The sequence below is a fragment of the Calonectris borealis genome, unplaced genomic scaffold (genome assembly GCF_964195595.1).
Source record: "Calonectris borealis unplaced genomic scaffold, bCalBor7.hap1.2 HAP1_SCAFFOLD_225, whole genome shotgun sequence".
Lineage (NCBI taxonomy): Eukaryota > Metazoa > Chordata > Aves > Procellariiformes > Procellariidae > Calonectris > Calonectris borealis.
The window spans coordinates 4,209-19,809 of record NW_027441610.1 but is presented as its reverse complement, the minus strand read 5'-3'; the positions used below and the strand labels follow the sequence as shown (position 1 = coordinate 19,809).

Sequence of the window (15,601 nt, the reverse complement as noted above, 5' to 3'; positions counted from 1 at the left end):
CAAGCGAGCGAGATGCGCAGCAGCAGCAGCAGCAGCGCAAGGGCTGGAGCTGCGGCGGTGGATCCGTGAGCGTAGATGCTGATTACGGCGCGCCCTTGTCCTGCAGCCTCACGGGGTTATCTCCCTGCAGCGGTGCTGTAAGGAAGGGACGAGGCATTTTCCGACACCAGCGAGAGCGTTTACTTCTCTGCGAAGAACGTGTTCAGAATTGTGTCAATTAGTCTTCACGCTGATTTTAAGCGTTCGAATCGCTCGAGCTTTTAAAGGCGGCGTTGTATTTCGAGCTGACCCGTTTGCCTGGCACCCTCCTTTAGCTCGACTGCTACCCTCTCCCTTGCCCTGACCGAATTCCTCTGCTGCCTTCGGTGCTGTTTTTTTAACGTGCTGAAATATCCGTTGGGATTTTTGTTTTTCAGATGCCTCGCTGTGAGCGTCCCGTGGTGCTCAGGAGAGACCCCCGGCCCAGGTTTGCCTGCCGGTCGTTGGGCGTGCTGAGGGTGAGGGGCCGGCTGGCAGCCTGCGGGACGGGGGCTGGGGGGGGCTGCAAGCGTTTGGGGGGGCCGCCCCTCCTTTATCTTTCTAGCAGAGCCCCCCTTTTTGGCGGGGGTGCGTGCGTACATACGTAAACGGCATTATTAAAGTAACGAGCTGCCGGTTGGGGCCGTTTCCCTCGTTTTGTGTCTTTTTGGGGGGGTGAATAAAAAGGGGGGGTTGGGGGGCCTGGAGGGGTGATGATGTCATTTGGGGCACCCCAGCATCACCACGGGGGTGATGATGCCGTGGAGGAGCAGGTGAGTGGGGAATGGGGGGTCATGGGGGTCCGTGTCCCCCCCCCCCCCAAAGGGGGTCACAGCCCAAATTGCCTGAAAATTCATGGGGGGGGGTTCAAAAATTTTTAAAAACTGTAAATATATCTGTGAGGCCTCGAAATAGAAAAAAATCTCTCCTTGTTACGTATATTGAAAAATAATATTAATTTATACGTACAAAAGGATTTCAAAATAAGGACCTATATCTGCCCTATTTTATAAAGGATTTTAGAGTATAAAAAAATTCGAAAGATGTATATAGGGTTTTAAGATACAAAAATAACTCACGTCTGTATAAATTAAAAAATAACGAACTTCCAAATGCAAAAAGGATGATACATTTTATACATGAAGGAATTTAAAATAGAAAAAGGTCTGAATAGATACCGCTATCTACACTTACTACGTGTTACATAGAGAGTCTACATAGACATTATATGTAATCTAAGAGATTATGTACAAGTGTAAATAGACATCTAAGTCTAAAACCTAAGTCTATAAAGATATAGGTGTAAATATATGTAAGTGTAAATAGAGAAGTCTATAAAGACATTTAAGTGTTCAAAATATGTAAGTCAACAGATCCATAGTCGGAGCAGGTATTATATATAAGAAGTGGGAAATAGGGGGGTATAAGTGAAACATAAATATATTCACTAAATATATAGAGAGAGATATGTGTAAATACATTAAGTGTAAATGTCTCTGATAATAAGGTTTTTAAAATGCAAAGAAACCCTGTTTACAGAAAGGATTTTAAAATTCGACACCCACCCCCACCCCCACCCCCACACACACCCCCACCCCCACCCCCACACACACACACCCCGCCCCGAAACACCTCTCTATTGAAGATATAAAAGCGCTTTCAAAAGCTGCCTCTTCCCTGTTCTCCTTTTCCGCCTGTTCCCATCCTGATTGGGGGCCAGTTCCCCCAACAGGGACTTTCCCCTGCAGGGCTGCGCACGCAGAGCGGGACCTGCCGCCATGGCCTAAAAATACCACAAAACCCCTAATTCGGGGCCTGCAAGGGGTGGGGAAAAAAAAGCCCGCAATTTTGGGGGAAAAATACCCAACTTGGAGCTCCCGGGAAAGCCAAATCCGCCTGGATTTGGGCAACCGGAAAGCAAAAAAAACCCCATTTTCACGCACAAAACGAAAAAGCAAAAACCACCAATTTTTGTTGTGAAAAAGCGTTGAAAAACCTCCAAATGGTGGAATGTTTTGGAAAAGGAAAAAACCCCAATTTTGATATTATGGAAAAGCAAAAAACCCCCCGATTTGGGGAAGATTTGGGGTGAAACACCAGCCACTTGAGGGGCATCGCTCGTGGTTATCCAGCGAGGGTCAGTCATCGGGAACGGATTATCTGTTGCGGGTCATCCCAGGCGAGTTTTCTGCTGTGGGTGGTCCCGGGTGGACCCCCTGGCGTAGGTCACCCCCACGCATGTCCCCCCCCGCCCCTCCCGGTGTCCGCCCCGCCTTTCCCGTGCGAGGTTTTCCCCGTGACGCGCCCCCCGTATCCCCTGCCCTCCTACCTCGTGCCCGCACTGCCCTCCTCTCTCCTCTCCCTCCTCCCACCCCCCGTGTTCCGCACTGCCTCCCCGTAACCCCTCTGCCCCGGACCCCTGGGGTGCTGCCTGCCCCGCCAACCTGCCCGTTGCCCCCCGCCCAAACTCTGGCACCCCCCTCCCGCTCCCCCGCACCCCACTCCCACCCCGCTCTCCCTCCTCCTGCGTTTTGGGTTTGTGCTGCAAACGGCGTCGGTGACGCGGGGCTGCGTGAGTTCCCGCTGCGCAGCGCTTGCACGGCGCCGGGGGCTGTGCTGCTCCTCGCCCCGCCCTGCCGGCGAGCGGGCTGGGGGTGCGCGAGGGCCTGGGAGGGGGCACCGCTGGGAGAGCTGACCCCGGCGGACCCAGGGGATGTTCCAGACCCTGTGACGTCAGGAAATAAAACTCGGGGGGCGGTTGGCGGGGGGGCCGCTGCTGGGCTGCGGCTGGCTGGGCATCCGTCGGTTGGCGGTGAGCCGTTGTTTTCATTTGTACCGCTTGTCTTTCTGGGGTTTTTCTCTCTGTTGTTTGGGGGTTTTTTCCCCCCTTTTCCTTACAAGTGGAGTTTTTTCACTTTTGCCCTTCCAATTCTCTCCCCCCTCCCACTGAGGGGGGAGCGAGTGAGCGGTTGTGTGGTGCTGAGTTGCCAGCTGGGATTCAACCACGGCACAAGGTGAGTTGCAAGCCCTGCTGGCTAAACGCTTTAGGCTCTCCGTGTTATTCCTGCCATCTTGCCCTCCTTGTTCTTTCCTGCTGCTTTCAAGTGCCTTGTGCTCCAGCAGCAGGCTGGGAAGGAGGGTTGTGGCAGGAGCTGCAGCACCCTGTGACTCCTTCTCAGGCTGCTAGCTTCGCCCTTTGTATGGGCTGCCGAGGTCGTCGGCTCCGCAGGGGCCACAGGCAGCCCGCAGAGCTTGAGGCCAAGCCGTTCCTTTCCCCTCTGCGCAGCAGCGGTTCTGCCGCTGCTACAGGCAGCCGCTTGCTCGAGGGCGAGGGGCTGGGATGACGACAGGCTGCTGCACGCTTCAGTCGAACTGAGACGCCGTTCTCTGAGGAGCCGGTGCAAGGAGAGCTCAGGTCCGTTCTGTACTGCCGATGGCTCTTCACAAGGGAAGCGTGCTCTGGTTTTAGCAGAAAAAGGTGTCGGTCACAGGCAGCCGCCTATCACTGCGCACAGCTCAGCTATTTGGCAGGGGTCTTGCTTGTTCAAGTAGAGGCGTATTCCTCGCCTTGCAGTCTCGATGGCAAAACAATCGGGGGTTCAAGCTACAAAAGCACAGAGCAAGGATGGAACCTGCCGGGCTCTACGGTCAACTGCTGAGGACGCCTAATACACCAGCAGGCCTCTTGGCTTTCCCTGCCTCATTTCTAATTCCTTTGCACGCTGGAGGGCAGGGTGGTAAGTGACGTCGTGCAGTGTCTCTCCTCCAAGTGGCAAGCCCTGCGCGTGTGCAGGGTGAGGAGAGCAGAGTGCTGATAGCACAGAGGCGAGGAAAGGTGCAAACACCGCAACACAGCCCCAGGACCACCAGCGTATCGCTCGTTTGCAGGTCAGCCGCTGGCACCGGGTCTGCTCAGAAGCGCGGTTTCCTGATGGACATAGCTGCCCCTCCCCTGCTCTCAGGGTGTCACCCGTGTGGCCTTATTTTTTTTAAATCTCTCTCCAGCATCTGTTGAGTCGCCGCTGTCACTCCCACAACCCCGATGCCACCTGCAGACCGAGACAGCGATCCCTGGGGCTTCCCCCGGGTTAGAAAGAAACCTGTTCCACAGGTTCCCTGTGCTGCTTCTCCTCCCCGGGTAATGGGCTGGGGGGCACGGGCAGAAACCACCACGGGACTTGTAAAGCGGCCAAAGGGAAAGGACTGAAATGCTGGAGCCACCGGGTGCTTTTTGGTACAGAGGCGATGAAGATTAGTGCCCGGGCCGCGAGTGGGAAAAGGGCAGGGAAATCTAAGCCCAGTACCGCCAGTAAGCAGTTACCGTCTTTCGATGGTACGAACTGGGCGGAGAGAAGGGGAAAGGGCCGGTGAGGCGACGGTGGCACCCGGCGGGCGGAATTGGGTACTGCAGCTCTTGAGCCGCGCATGCGCGGTGGGGCGCTCTCCTCTGCTCGCTGCTGCCACCGAGCGATCAAAACTGGGTACTGCAGCTCTTGAGCCGCGCATGCGCAGTGGCGCGCTCTCCTTTGCTCGCTGCTGCCACCAAGCGACCAGAATTCGGTACTGAAGCTCTTGAGCCGCGCATGCGCAGTGGCGCGCCTTTCTTTGCTCGCCGCTGCCACCGAGCGACCAAAACCGGGCACTGCAGCTCTTGAGCCACGCATGCGCGGTGGCGCGCTCTCCTTTGCTCGCTGCTGCCACCGAGCGACCAGAATTCGGTACTGCAGCTCTTGAGCCGCGCATGCGCAGTGGCGCGCCTTTCTTTGCTCGCTGCTGCCACCGAGCGACCAGAATTGGGTACTGCAGCTCTTGAGCGGCGCATGCGCGGTGGCGCGCTCTCCTTTGCTCGCTGCTGCCACCGAGCGACCAAAGCTGGGTACTGCAGCTCTTGAGCCGCGCATGCGCAGTGGCGCGCCTTTCTTTGCTCGCTGCTGCCACCGAGCGACCAGAATTCGGTACTGCAGCGCTTCAGCCGCGCATGCGCAGTGGCGCGCTCTCCTTTGCTCGCTGCTGCCACCGAGCGACCAAAATTCGGTACTGCAGCTCTTGAGCCGCGCATGCGCGGTGGCGCCCCCTTTCTCCGCGCTGCCGTCCGCCGGTAACGGCAATGCCGTACTGTGGTGCCTGCGGGGTGATGCCGCCGCGTTCGTTGGTTCGTTCCGGTAAGGAAACGCCGCTGCCGCCCCACGTGCGCGGTGCCGGCGGGCGCTGGGCCTGCAAAGCGCGGACCTGCAGCGCCGGTGCCGCCCCCGTGCACGCGCCGCCCGGCGGCTGCTCGCTGCTGCCGCCCCGTGGCCGAATCGCGGTACTGCAGCGCCGGCACCGCTCAGGTGCGCAGCAGCGCCGCCGCCCCCGCCGCCTTCGCTGCTGCCGCCCCGAAGCCGAAGCGTGGTCCTGCAGCCCGGCGTTCGCGCGCCGGCTCTGGCCCCTCCATGCGCCGTCCCCATCCCGGTGCCTCCCTCATCCCGGTGCATTCGTCATCCCGGGCGGCAATGGTTAGGGTGCCCCCCCCCCCGCATGCCAGCACCCCCAAGAGTATCGGCGTGTCCCGGTGCTGTCCCCATCCCTGGGGCAGCTCCCCGTCCCCTGTCCCTGCGGCTGGTCGTTGGGCTCTGTGTTCCCCCAATAAACCACGGGGACAGAGGGGACCCCTGGGGACAGGGGGTGGGGACCCCCAGAGAGTAGGCTGTGCTGCCGTCGCTCCTCGGTGCTGGCCCTGCTTGTCCCCTGTCCCCCCAGCGGTGATGAACTCCGGGCCACTGGCGGGGACCCTCACTGTCACCTTCCCCCCATGCCGGTTGCCACCAGCGACAGGGACAGCGACGCACCCCCGGGGGTGTTTGGGGTCCCCAGGGTGGGAGCGGAGCTGCAGGATGCCGGGTCCCCCCTGCCCGAGCCCTGCACACCCACCCAGGTGGAGCGCAGGCAACCCCGGCCCTGTCCCCAGCCCTGTCTCCGCGTGGCCGTGGGTCGGTGCTGCCATTGCGTGGCCAGCGGCTGGGAGGACACAGCTCCCGCCGGCTGGGGCCAGAGGAGCCCGGCAGCCTGGGGACCCCCGGGAAGGGCCGGCTGTCATGGGGACTCGGCGCCCAGGGCCCAGGGCACCCCAGAGACCCTACAACAGGGTGCAGCATGAACTATTTTATTACCTGTGCAGTATCCATGAGTGAGTCCCCATCGTTCCCATCCTGGTCCCCCAGTGGGTCGGGGTCCCAGCTGCCCCTGGGGGTGGCTGCAGGTGTCGGGGGTGGGATCCCTTCTCCCCGCGGTGCCCCCCACCTCCCCAGGGTCATCCCTCCCAGTCTCAACTCCCCACATGGTGTCCTCAATCTCCCGAGAAACACCTCTGTCCCCCAATGTCCCCCTACCTACCCCACTCCCAGGGTCCCTCCCGGACCCCAGGATTCCCCCCCTGCCCCATCCTGAGGCCGCCCCCCCCCCCATCCCCATGGTCATGAGACACACACACGCACACCCCCTCCAGCACTGGGGAGACACTGGGAAGAGCCGGCACTGCCATCTCGGGGACCTGCTAGCCCTCATCCTCCCTAAAGTCTTGCACCATGCTCTGCTCCTTGGGGGGAGTGCCCACAGTCAGGGGGGTGGGGGCTCCCCTCCTCCCCAGGGAACCCCCCCAACCTGTCCAGGGCACCCTCTGCCACCTCCCCAGGGTCCAATCACCGTAACAGGGTCTGACCCTGGGATCCCGCTGGTTAACGTCAGGTGCAAGAGAAGGTTCCTCATTACTCCTTGATTAGTTCTTAGGTGCCAGCTCGAGCTGGGTGCCTCCAGAGAGGGACCCCTACCCCGGATCACCCTCCTTGCACACCTGCACCCGTTGCAGGAGGGTCCACGCGCACCATGGGAGCCATGTGGGAACCGGAGGCGGCCTCGAGGCTGCTCAGCAGCAGTCAAAACACCCCAGTGGTTTCAGGCACCGGCTGTTTTGCTCCCGAACCCAAGGGTACTGCCGAGAAAAATAACCACCACTGTCACACGAGGGTCCTGCACAATCCCCACCATCGCACAAGGGTCCCCGTGCACCTGCCCGCCATTGCACGAGGGTCCCCTGCACACCAACCAATTGCATAAGGGTCTTCCTGCACTGCCCCCCCCATTGCATGGGTGTCTCCACACACCGACCCCCCGCTGCGCAAAGGTCCCTGCACAATCCCCACCGTTGCAGGGGGGTCCCTGCGCAGGCACCCGCACTGCACAAGGCGCCGTGCGCATGCGCCCTTCCGGGGCGGGGACTACAACTCCCGGCGTGCCCCCCGCGGGCGGCCCGGAGGAGCCGCGCGCTGATTGGCTGCGGAGGATATTTCAACGGGGCGCGCGGCGGGCTCTGCACCTAGGCGGCGGCGGCGGCGGCGGCGGCGGCGGCGGCGGCGGCGGCGGCGGCGGCGGCGGCGGCGGCAGTAGTCTGAGGTGCCGCGGGCACGGCGGGCTGGCGGGAGGCTGCGGACCCCCCGGGGGACTGAGGAGGGGGGCTCTGCGTCTCGGGGGGACGGGGGAGGGGGGCCGGGGGGGGCTGTGCGTCCCGGAGGGGGCCGGGGGGGGCTGTGCGTCCCGGAGGGGGCCGGGGGGGGCTGTGCGTCCCGGAGGGGGCCGGGGAGGGGGGCCGGGGGGGGGCTGTGCGTCCCGGAGGGGGCCGGGGAGGGGGGCCGGGGGGGGGCTGTGCGTCCCGGAGGGGGCCGGGGAGGGGGGCCGGGGGGGGGCTGTGCGTCCCGGAGGGGGCCGGGGAGGGGGGCCGGGGGGGGGCTGTGCGTCCCGGAGGGGGCCGGGGAGGGGGGCCGGGGGGGGGCTGTGCGTCCCGGAGGGGGCCGGGGAGGGGGGCTGGGGGGGGGGCTGTGCGTCCCGGGGGGGCCGGGGAGGGGGGCTGGGGGGGGCTGTGCGTCCCGGAGGGGGCCGGGGAGGGGGGACTGTTCGTCCTAGGGGGGCTGGGGAGTGGGGCTGGGGGCGGGGGCTGCAGTCCCCCAAGGAGCTGGGGAGTGGGGCTGTGGGTCCTGGCGGGGCTTGAGAGTGGGGCTTGGGGCTCCCACGGGGCTGGAAAATGGTGTGGTCGGGTGCTGTGAGCACCGGGGGTCCTGGGGCTGGGAGGCGCTTGCAAACACCGGGGAGGGGCTGCGAGCATGGGGGGGCACAAGGGTTGCACCAGGGTCGGTGCACGATCACCTCCATTGTACGGGTGTCGATGTAGAGGCAGCCGCGGTGCACGAGGCGCCGTGCGCATGCGCGGTCCCGGGGCGGGACTACAACTCCCGGCGTGCCCCGCGCGGGCCGTGCGGTGGAGCCGCGCGCTGATTGGCTGCGGAGGGTATTTCAACGGGGCGCGCGGCGGGCTCTGCACCGAGGCGGCGGCGCAGCGTGAGTGTGAGGGGCCGCGGGCCCGGGGAGCCGAGGAGTGGGGCTGTGGCGGGGGGGCGGGGCGGTCCTGCAGGCTCCGGGGACGGGGGCTGGGGGGGCTCCAGGCGGGGGAGGGGCTGTGAGCATCTGGGGAGTGGGGCTGGGGGGCGGGGCTGTGTGCCCTAGGGGGGCCGCGCAGTGGGGCCGGGGCGGGGGGGCGGGGTGGGCGCTGTGTGCAAACAGACCCTCCCTGCGAGTCCCCACTGTCGCCCCGTGGGGCCGGGCACCCCCCAGCCCTCCCTGCAGGCAGACGGGCAGCCTGTAGGCAATGGAGGCCGCCCGCCCCAGCGAGGTGCTCGAGCCTGGGGGCTTCACGGGCCGAGTCGAGGGAGGAGCTGCTGGAGAGAGGGCTTAGAAACGGCCTTCTGCTCCCGAAACTGCTGGAGCATTTGAAGGGGAGGGACAGGTCCACCCCAGGGCCCCAAGGGGAAGCCCTCGGAGCAGGGACTTGGGGTTGTTCCAGGAGCAAAAGCTGGTCCCAGCCAGCTCGCCTCTGCTCCCCCGGCACCGGGATCGGACCTTTCAGCCCCGTTTCTGCCCGAAGCATCACACAAGCGCTTGCCCTCCCCGGGGGCATCTTTGGGCCTTGAGAACAGGCGCAGCAGCTGGGTTTTTGGGCTCAGAAATGGGTGCCAAGTGAGCTGGTTTGGGGGCCCAAAGCAGAAGCCGGTTTGGCCGTTTGTGCGGGGGGCTGGGAGGGCATTGGGGGCTGCGGGGGAAAGCAGGGGGTGGGCAGGGTGCGTGGAGCCTCCCCGGGGGGAGGGGCTCTGGTCCTGCTGGACCCTGAAGTGCGGGAGGCCGGCACGCACCAGGCCCAACTCAACGTCTGCGGTGGTCTCTGGGGGGAAGAGGTGGTCTCTGCTTTTCAGACCCCGCACGCCCTCTTCGAGTCCAGCTCTTGCTTGTCGACTGCTTCGAATAGTTATTAACTAATTAGTCGTACAAACTAATTAATGTTTATACAATGTCCAACTATGATATTTAATCCTAATAGTCGAGTTTTGACGGCGATTGGTTTACGACCTTGTCAAAAGCCCAGGCTGTTGCAAATAGCTGGAGCTTGTAAGGAGAAGGAGCTGAAATCAACGGTGCAGAGCTGGAGCTTCAATTAGCCAGAACCGTCGCAAGCAGGAGCTGGAACGAGACGGGGTGTCCGCTGTCTGGGGCATGCCTTAGCCAGAGGCAAAATTACCAGCAGCTGTAACGAGCGGGAGCTGCGATTCGCTGCAGTGTCTGTTTGCCGGAGCATCCGTCGGCCAGACTGCACTCCCAGCACGGCTGAAGAGCAGCCAGGCGCAGGCAGGGCTGTCCCCGGCAAGGCGCTCCGAGCGGCAGGGAGGCGAGTTGTCCTTCTGCTAGCGGGGAGCCCGGCCTCTTCCCTCGGGGATTAAATCCACGCCACGCGTGGATCCGCTCTCTTTGCGTGGAGGGTCTCTCCCGGTCCCGTTCCCGAGGGCTGAAGCGAGGTCCCCCGGGGGGCAGGCGGCAGCACGAGGCGGCGGTGTCTCCCCGGTACCCGGCAAAGGGGAGCGAAACCGGCCGGCTGGAGCTCCCGGGGTGCACAGCCCGGCCCCGCACGGCAGAATCCTTCCCTGGGTTTTCACCGTTGGCTGGGTGTGACAAACAGGTTCATTTTGTGCCTCCTCTTTTCCCAGCGTCACCTTCTGCGTCATGTGAAGAAAATCCTGCGTGGTTGACGCCGCTTGCTGCTCAGGTAATGGCACGTGTGGGGCCGGGGGAGCCGGGAGAAACATTGGTGCGTTCAAGGTCGCTGCAGGTGCTCCGCGTCAAACCCAGGGAAAAGGCAAATTTGCTGCCGGTGCAGAAAAGCTGATGAACAATTGCTGTGAACAGAGTGTGCCTACGTACCCTCGTTAGCGTAACTAACCCTGGGTAGTTACGAGTGTTTTCCTTTCAGGGAAAAGAATGAGCTTTCATCTACGAAAAATTAAGAGCTGCCTGTGTCCTTCTTTAAGTTCAAGTGTTTCTCTTCTGTTTGTTCATACTGATTTTATGGGCAGGTTGGAAATAGCCTTTCATTTTTATAGGCATAACTCAATTTGTAGTACTACGTGGTGTCAGGAGAGTGAATTTTGGAGCACCCAGGTATCACTAGAAACGGAATGAATGAGACACGATGGAAACTGATATTTAAACTTGATTTTTACTTGATTTTTTTTTTCCTGAGAGTGTTGATGGCACGTTGTCCTGTGGCTCAATCCACGTTCTGTTCAGTGGAGTCTTCAGTCTAGGACTTTTAAGGAAAAAAGTTGGTCCTTCCAAAAAAGGGCTAGTCGTTCATAGGCTCGAGGCATAGACTTGGAGAGCCGCTTAAGTACGTGATCAGAATTAAAGCCAAATGTCGCTTCGTGTTGCTGCTGTTGGCCTTCACTTTCGTTAATTTCCCCGCTGCTCCGTCATGGTTGGGAGCTCTGAATCATCATTTTTTTCACTCCCTAACGCATTTTTCTCCCCAAGGAGAGGCTACGTTTAAAAGTTACTTAGTTTCCTCGCAAATGCATCGGTCAATAAAACGGAGTTATGATTATTAAAACCACACAAATGACACCGGTCTTACAGATCTGGACTATTTCTGAACACGTGTTCATCGCGTGCAGATGTCATCGGGATACGGATCACCTGCATTTCATGCTCTGACGAGACAATCTGCTGAGACAGGGACGAGCTCCAAAAGAAAAAAAAGGTACAACGTCAAGGTTTTGTTTTGTTGTTGGTTTTTGTGGGCTTTTTGTGTTTGTGTTATTTTTTGGTTTGTGTTTTGTGTTTTTTTTTTTTTTTAAAAAGAGTGCGATGTTGACTGGTGGCAGCCTGCAGAGCTCTCTTGCTGCCTGACCTCTCCTTTTCTTCTCTGTCACTCCTCTTTCGTGGCTGTAATTTTCACTCGGGTAGTTTTAGAAGAGCGATTTAGTTCCTCGCCTGTGTAAATGTGCTGGTAATACCTGGAAGGTAAATGCTTGAACCGGTAGCGAATAACTTGGCTACAAGTAGAATTTCTGAAGGAAGAACAACAACAGCAGGAAGCAAGTAGCGAGTTACCCCAAATTTGTGTGTGTCAAACACATCAAAGTTTTATTGCCAAACATTGTTTGGCAATGTGTTCCAAATGGCTCGTTTTGGTAAACTTAAATTTTCAGGAAGTTCAGGGTTGTGTGTGGAAAAACGTGCCCCTCTGTCTAGGTGTCCTGCTACGTAAATAGCATCAGTCAGTAGCACATCCAGCGGCAGGGCTGCTGTTCCCTGCTCTCGATATTGCCGTAGTAGTGTTGTGATGTTTCGACCTAAGAGGCGGGTTTAGGAATGGAAGGAGAATGCCTGCGTCCTGCAAGGGCTACGAATGCCGACCCTTTTCTCTGCCTGCTGCTTTCCTGTGCGTGAGATGAAACTGTTTTTTTTTTTTTCCCTTGTTCCCGGTAGAAATATTTCTGAAGCTGTCGCTGCTGTGGGTTTGCAACGTGCGTTACTGCGTTTTTGTAGAGTTCTAGTTACGGATCGTTTCTGCCGCGGCAAAGTGTCAAGATACGGTTTTCAGTTTAAAGCTTCAGAAGCTGCATTCGCTGAAATCGGCGTAGGTGAAGCTGGTTGTTGTGGTTTAACCCGGCAGGCAGCTAAACACCACGCAGCTGCTCGCTCGCTCCCCCTGCCCCCAAAGTGGGGTGGGGGAGAGAATCGGAAAAAAAAGTGAAGTTCGTGGGGTGAGGTAAAGACAGTTTAATGGGACAGAACAGGAAGGGGAAACAATCGTAACGATAAAAGAATATACAAAATAAGCGACGCACAATGCGATTGCTCACCGCCCGCCGACTGATGCCCAGCCGGTCCCCGAGCGGCAGTCGCCGCCGCCCGGCCAACTCCCCCAGCTTATGTACTGAGCGTGACGTCATATGGTACGGACTGTCCCTTTGGCCGGTTTGGGTCATCTGTCCTGGCTAAGGTCCCTCCCAGCTTCTCGCTGGCAGGGCATGAGAAGCTGAAAAGTCCCCGACTAGCGTAAGCGCTACTTAGCCACAACTAAAACATCAGCGTGTTACCCACGTTTTTCTCGTCCTAAATCTAAAACACAGCGCTATACCAGTTACCAGGAAGAGAATTAACTCTATCCCAGCCGAAACCAGGACGCTGGTCTTGCGCATGATCCCGCTGTGCTCGCAGGGGTGCTCAGTGGCTCCTCATCAAAACAGCGAGGTGCGTGTGGACGTCCGTAGGGTTGCGCTCGGGGTCTGGGGGCGTTATGTATTTTTGCTGTTGGAAGACGGAATAGAGCGTGTGCCTGTTAAATCTAACGATGGTCGAAGGTTGGGAGGGACCCTGAGCAGGTTTGGTGGCACAACTGCAGTTTTCAAAGATCTCGACCGTTTGGAGAAACGGCCTGGAAAAAAGGATTCCTCTTTTGCAGCGAGTTCGCGAGGACAGACGGGTTGCCGTACTCTTTAACAAAAATACTCAACTTGGGACGTATCGGGTGAGGAAATCGCGGCTCTACTTAGGCTTGAGAAAACGTACGTAGGTGTCTGTGCCTGTCACCTGCGCGTCTCTAGGCAAGTGAGTTCTAGCGAAACTAAAGCTGCCGATGAGCCAAAAGAAAAGGCACGGTTGTCTAAAACATGCATAAGCTCTAGTGGCCTGTCTCAACAACTGCACCAAAGATGATGCAAAATACTTTCTCCTCCACTCAGTTGTAGTCTTCACAGAAAAGGAAGCTTTGTGCTAAACTTTTTTTTTTTTTTGCCTTTCCTCTCAGCAGAATGTCAACTGCCGTGAAAGTACGAGACGGATGGAAAGGATCCATAGTGGTCTGCAAGTACAAGGTATGCCTGTGATGTGTGTCTGCATTTTTCCTAAGGTGCTTGTAGCACGGACTTTACAGTCAACACGAAGAATGTGGCAGCTCTCCTTCTCTCTGATTTTTTAACATGAAATATTTTAACACAAATACTAAAAATAAAGGTCTGTTCTGGAGCGTGGTACGCCTATTCAAGGCTTGCTTTCCTTCGTCTGTTTTCTCTTCCTGAAAGCAGAGTCTTCTGTTTCTGTGTGCTTGCTATTAAAGGGTGCTGTGAAAATAATGTTGGACTAGAAGAGGAAAGGAACCGTTTGTAAGAGTTGGGATGTTCGGGAGAAACAGGCTTTGTTTTCATGATAAAAGCTTAATGCTTTTTCAGTCAGTGTTTAAAATACCTTGCAGGAGCACTGGAAAACCTTACTGAGATACTGGCATCTGTGCTAAAAGCAACCAAGGTCAAAGAAGAGGCGTGGACAACACGGGACAAATCGGCGTCGCTTCGGTGTGTTTTCCAGGCTTTCCCGAGAAGCGGTAGCAGCCTCGTAACTAGCAACAGAGAGTCCTGATGTGGTTTTGGTGAGTTACTGCTTCTATCACGTCCTTTTTCCTTAACCTGCAGCGCGTAATTTTGACTTCGGTTGGAAAGAGATTTTCCAGAATGGAAATCTTTCTCGTTCAAGGAGTTGCCTTTTACGAACTTCCCATCAGAGTGGATCTTCAGAGATGACGTGCTCGGCAGTAGAAGTCATCCGCAAGGAGACTTTTCGCTCTCTCTCTGGAAAAAAAAAAAAAAGGGGTAGGTCGATTTCCTTGCACAGACCCAAGCGCAGCACGTCTTCCGATAGTCGACGTACGGCTGATCTTTGGTTCTCGGGTGTAACGGTCGAGAGATCGTAAAGACGCGTTCCTCCGCACGCTTGGGTACAGCCAACAGCGTTAGCAAACCTGCCAGTCCTTTTTGGTAGCCTGATGTATTGCAGCACCGGGGATTTGATATTCCCCACCGCCTGCCCCCCCCCCCCCCCCCCCCCCCCCAAAAAAGTAAAACCGTATGGGAGATCTCTTATCTCACTGATTTTTCTATCATAAATGAAATTTTAAAAAGAAAGTTAAAATTGTCTAATTTCCAAACTGACTTGCGTTGTTTAAACTGCAGCTGCCAAATAGCTGTAGTGTATAATTTATTAGGTGTGCTTAAGCAGTTGGGTAGTTGCTCTAAACGTTTAAAAAGAGAGGCAACTGAACGTTAGGGGCTTTTTTCCTGATCTTTTGGCAGAGTGCTCTGAAGCACTTTATTTCTGTCTCGCTTTCGACGGCGCGTTTCCCCGGCAGTTCGGTAGCATCGGTCTCGGCGCAGCTGGCCAGGCGTCCCTCCTAGTCATGTCACACACGCAAAACCCCTGGTCAAACGATAGCTGTGTAGCTTGGAGGTAGATAATTTAACGGTATGAATTCACAGCTACGCAATTTCAATGAACGCAAAAGGAAAATCAAATATTTTTATAGTACGAGTCTTCTCATTGTACGTATGTAAGCGTGCGCACGCCTTTTTAGCATAAAATGAATTGCTGAGATTTGTTCTTTCTTTTTCATTTTACTCTTCAAAGTTTTACGCTTCACTTTCAGCTTTATCGGCCAAGCGAGCGAGATGCGCAGCAGCAGCAGCAGCAGCGCAAGGGCTGGAGCTGCGGCGGTGGATCCGTGAGCGTAGATGCTGATTACGGCGCGCCCTTGTCCTGCAGCCTCACGGGGTTATCTCCCTGCAGCGGTGCTGTAAGGAAGGGACGAGGCATTTTCCGACACCAGCGAGAGCGTTTACTTCTCTGCGAAGAACGTGTTCAGAATTGTGTCAATTAGTCTTCACGCTGATTTTAAGCGTTCGAATCGCTCGAGCTTTTAAAGGCGGCGTTGTATTTCGAGCTGACCCGTTTGCCTGGCACCCTCCTTTAGCTCGACTGCTACCCTCTCCCTTGCCCTGACCGAATTCCTCTGCTGCCTTCGGTGCTGTTTTTTTAACGTGCTGAAATATCCGTTGGGATTTTTGTTTTTCAGATGCCTCGCTGTGAGCGTCCCGTGGTGCTCAGGAGAGACCCCCGGCCCAGGTTTGCCTGCCGGTCGTTGGGCGTGCTGAGGGTGAGGGGCCGGCTGGCAGCCTGCGGGACGGGGGCTGGGGGGGGCTGCAAGCGTTTGGGGGGGCCGCCCCTCCTTTATCTTTCTAGCAGAGCCCCCCTTTTTGGCGGGGGTGCGTGCGTACATACGTAAACGGCATTATTAAAGTAACGAGCTGCCGGTTGGGGCCGTTTCCCTCGTTTTGTGTCTTTTTGGGGGGGTGAATAAAAAGGGGGGGTTGGGGGGCCTGGAGGGGTGATGATGTCA

The 15,601-nt window shown here is 57.7% G+C and overlaps 1 long non-coding RNA gene across 2 annotated transcripts; it reads left to right on the top strand.

Annotated features, from left to right (window-relative positions):
• The first annotated feature begins 10,633 nt into the window (after nucleotides 1-10,633).
• On the top strand, nucleotides 10,634-14,861 carry LOC142077349 (uncharacterized). Of its 2 annotated transcripts, none has more exons than XR_012671738.1 (4): nucleotides 10,634-11,128; nucleotides 13,187-13,250; nucleotides 13,906-14,146; nucleotides 14,833-14,861. It is a non-coding gene; the product is annotated as an uncharacterized LOC142077349 (long non-coding RNA). The 2 variants fall into 2 exon arrangements; XR_012671737.1 differs by lacking the exon at nucleotides 14,833-14,861 and adding an exon at nucleotides 14,502-14,649.
• The last annotated feature ends 740 nt before the right edge of the window (nucleotides 14,862-15,601 follow it).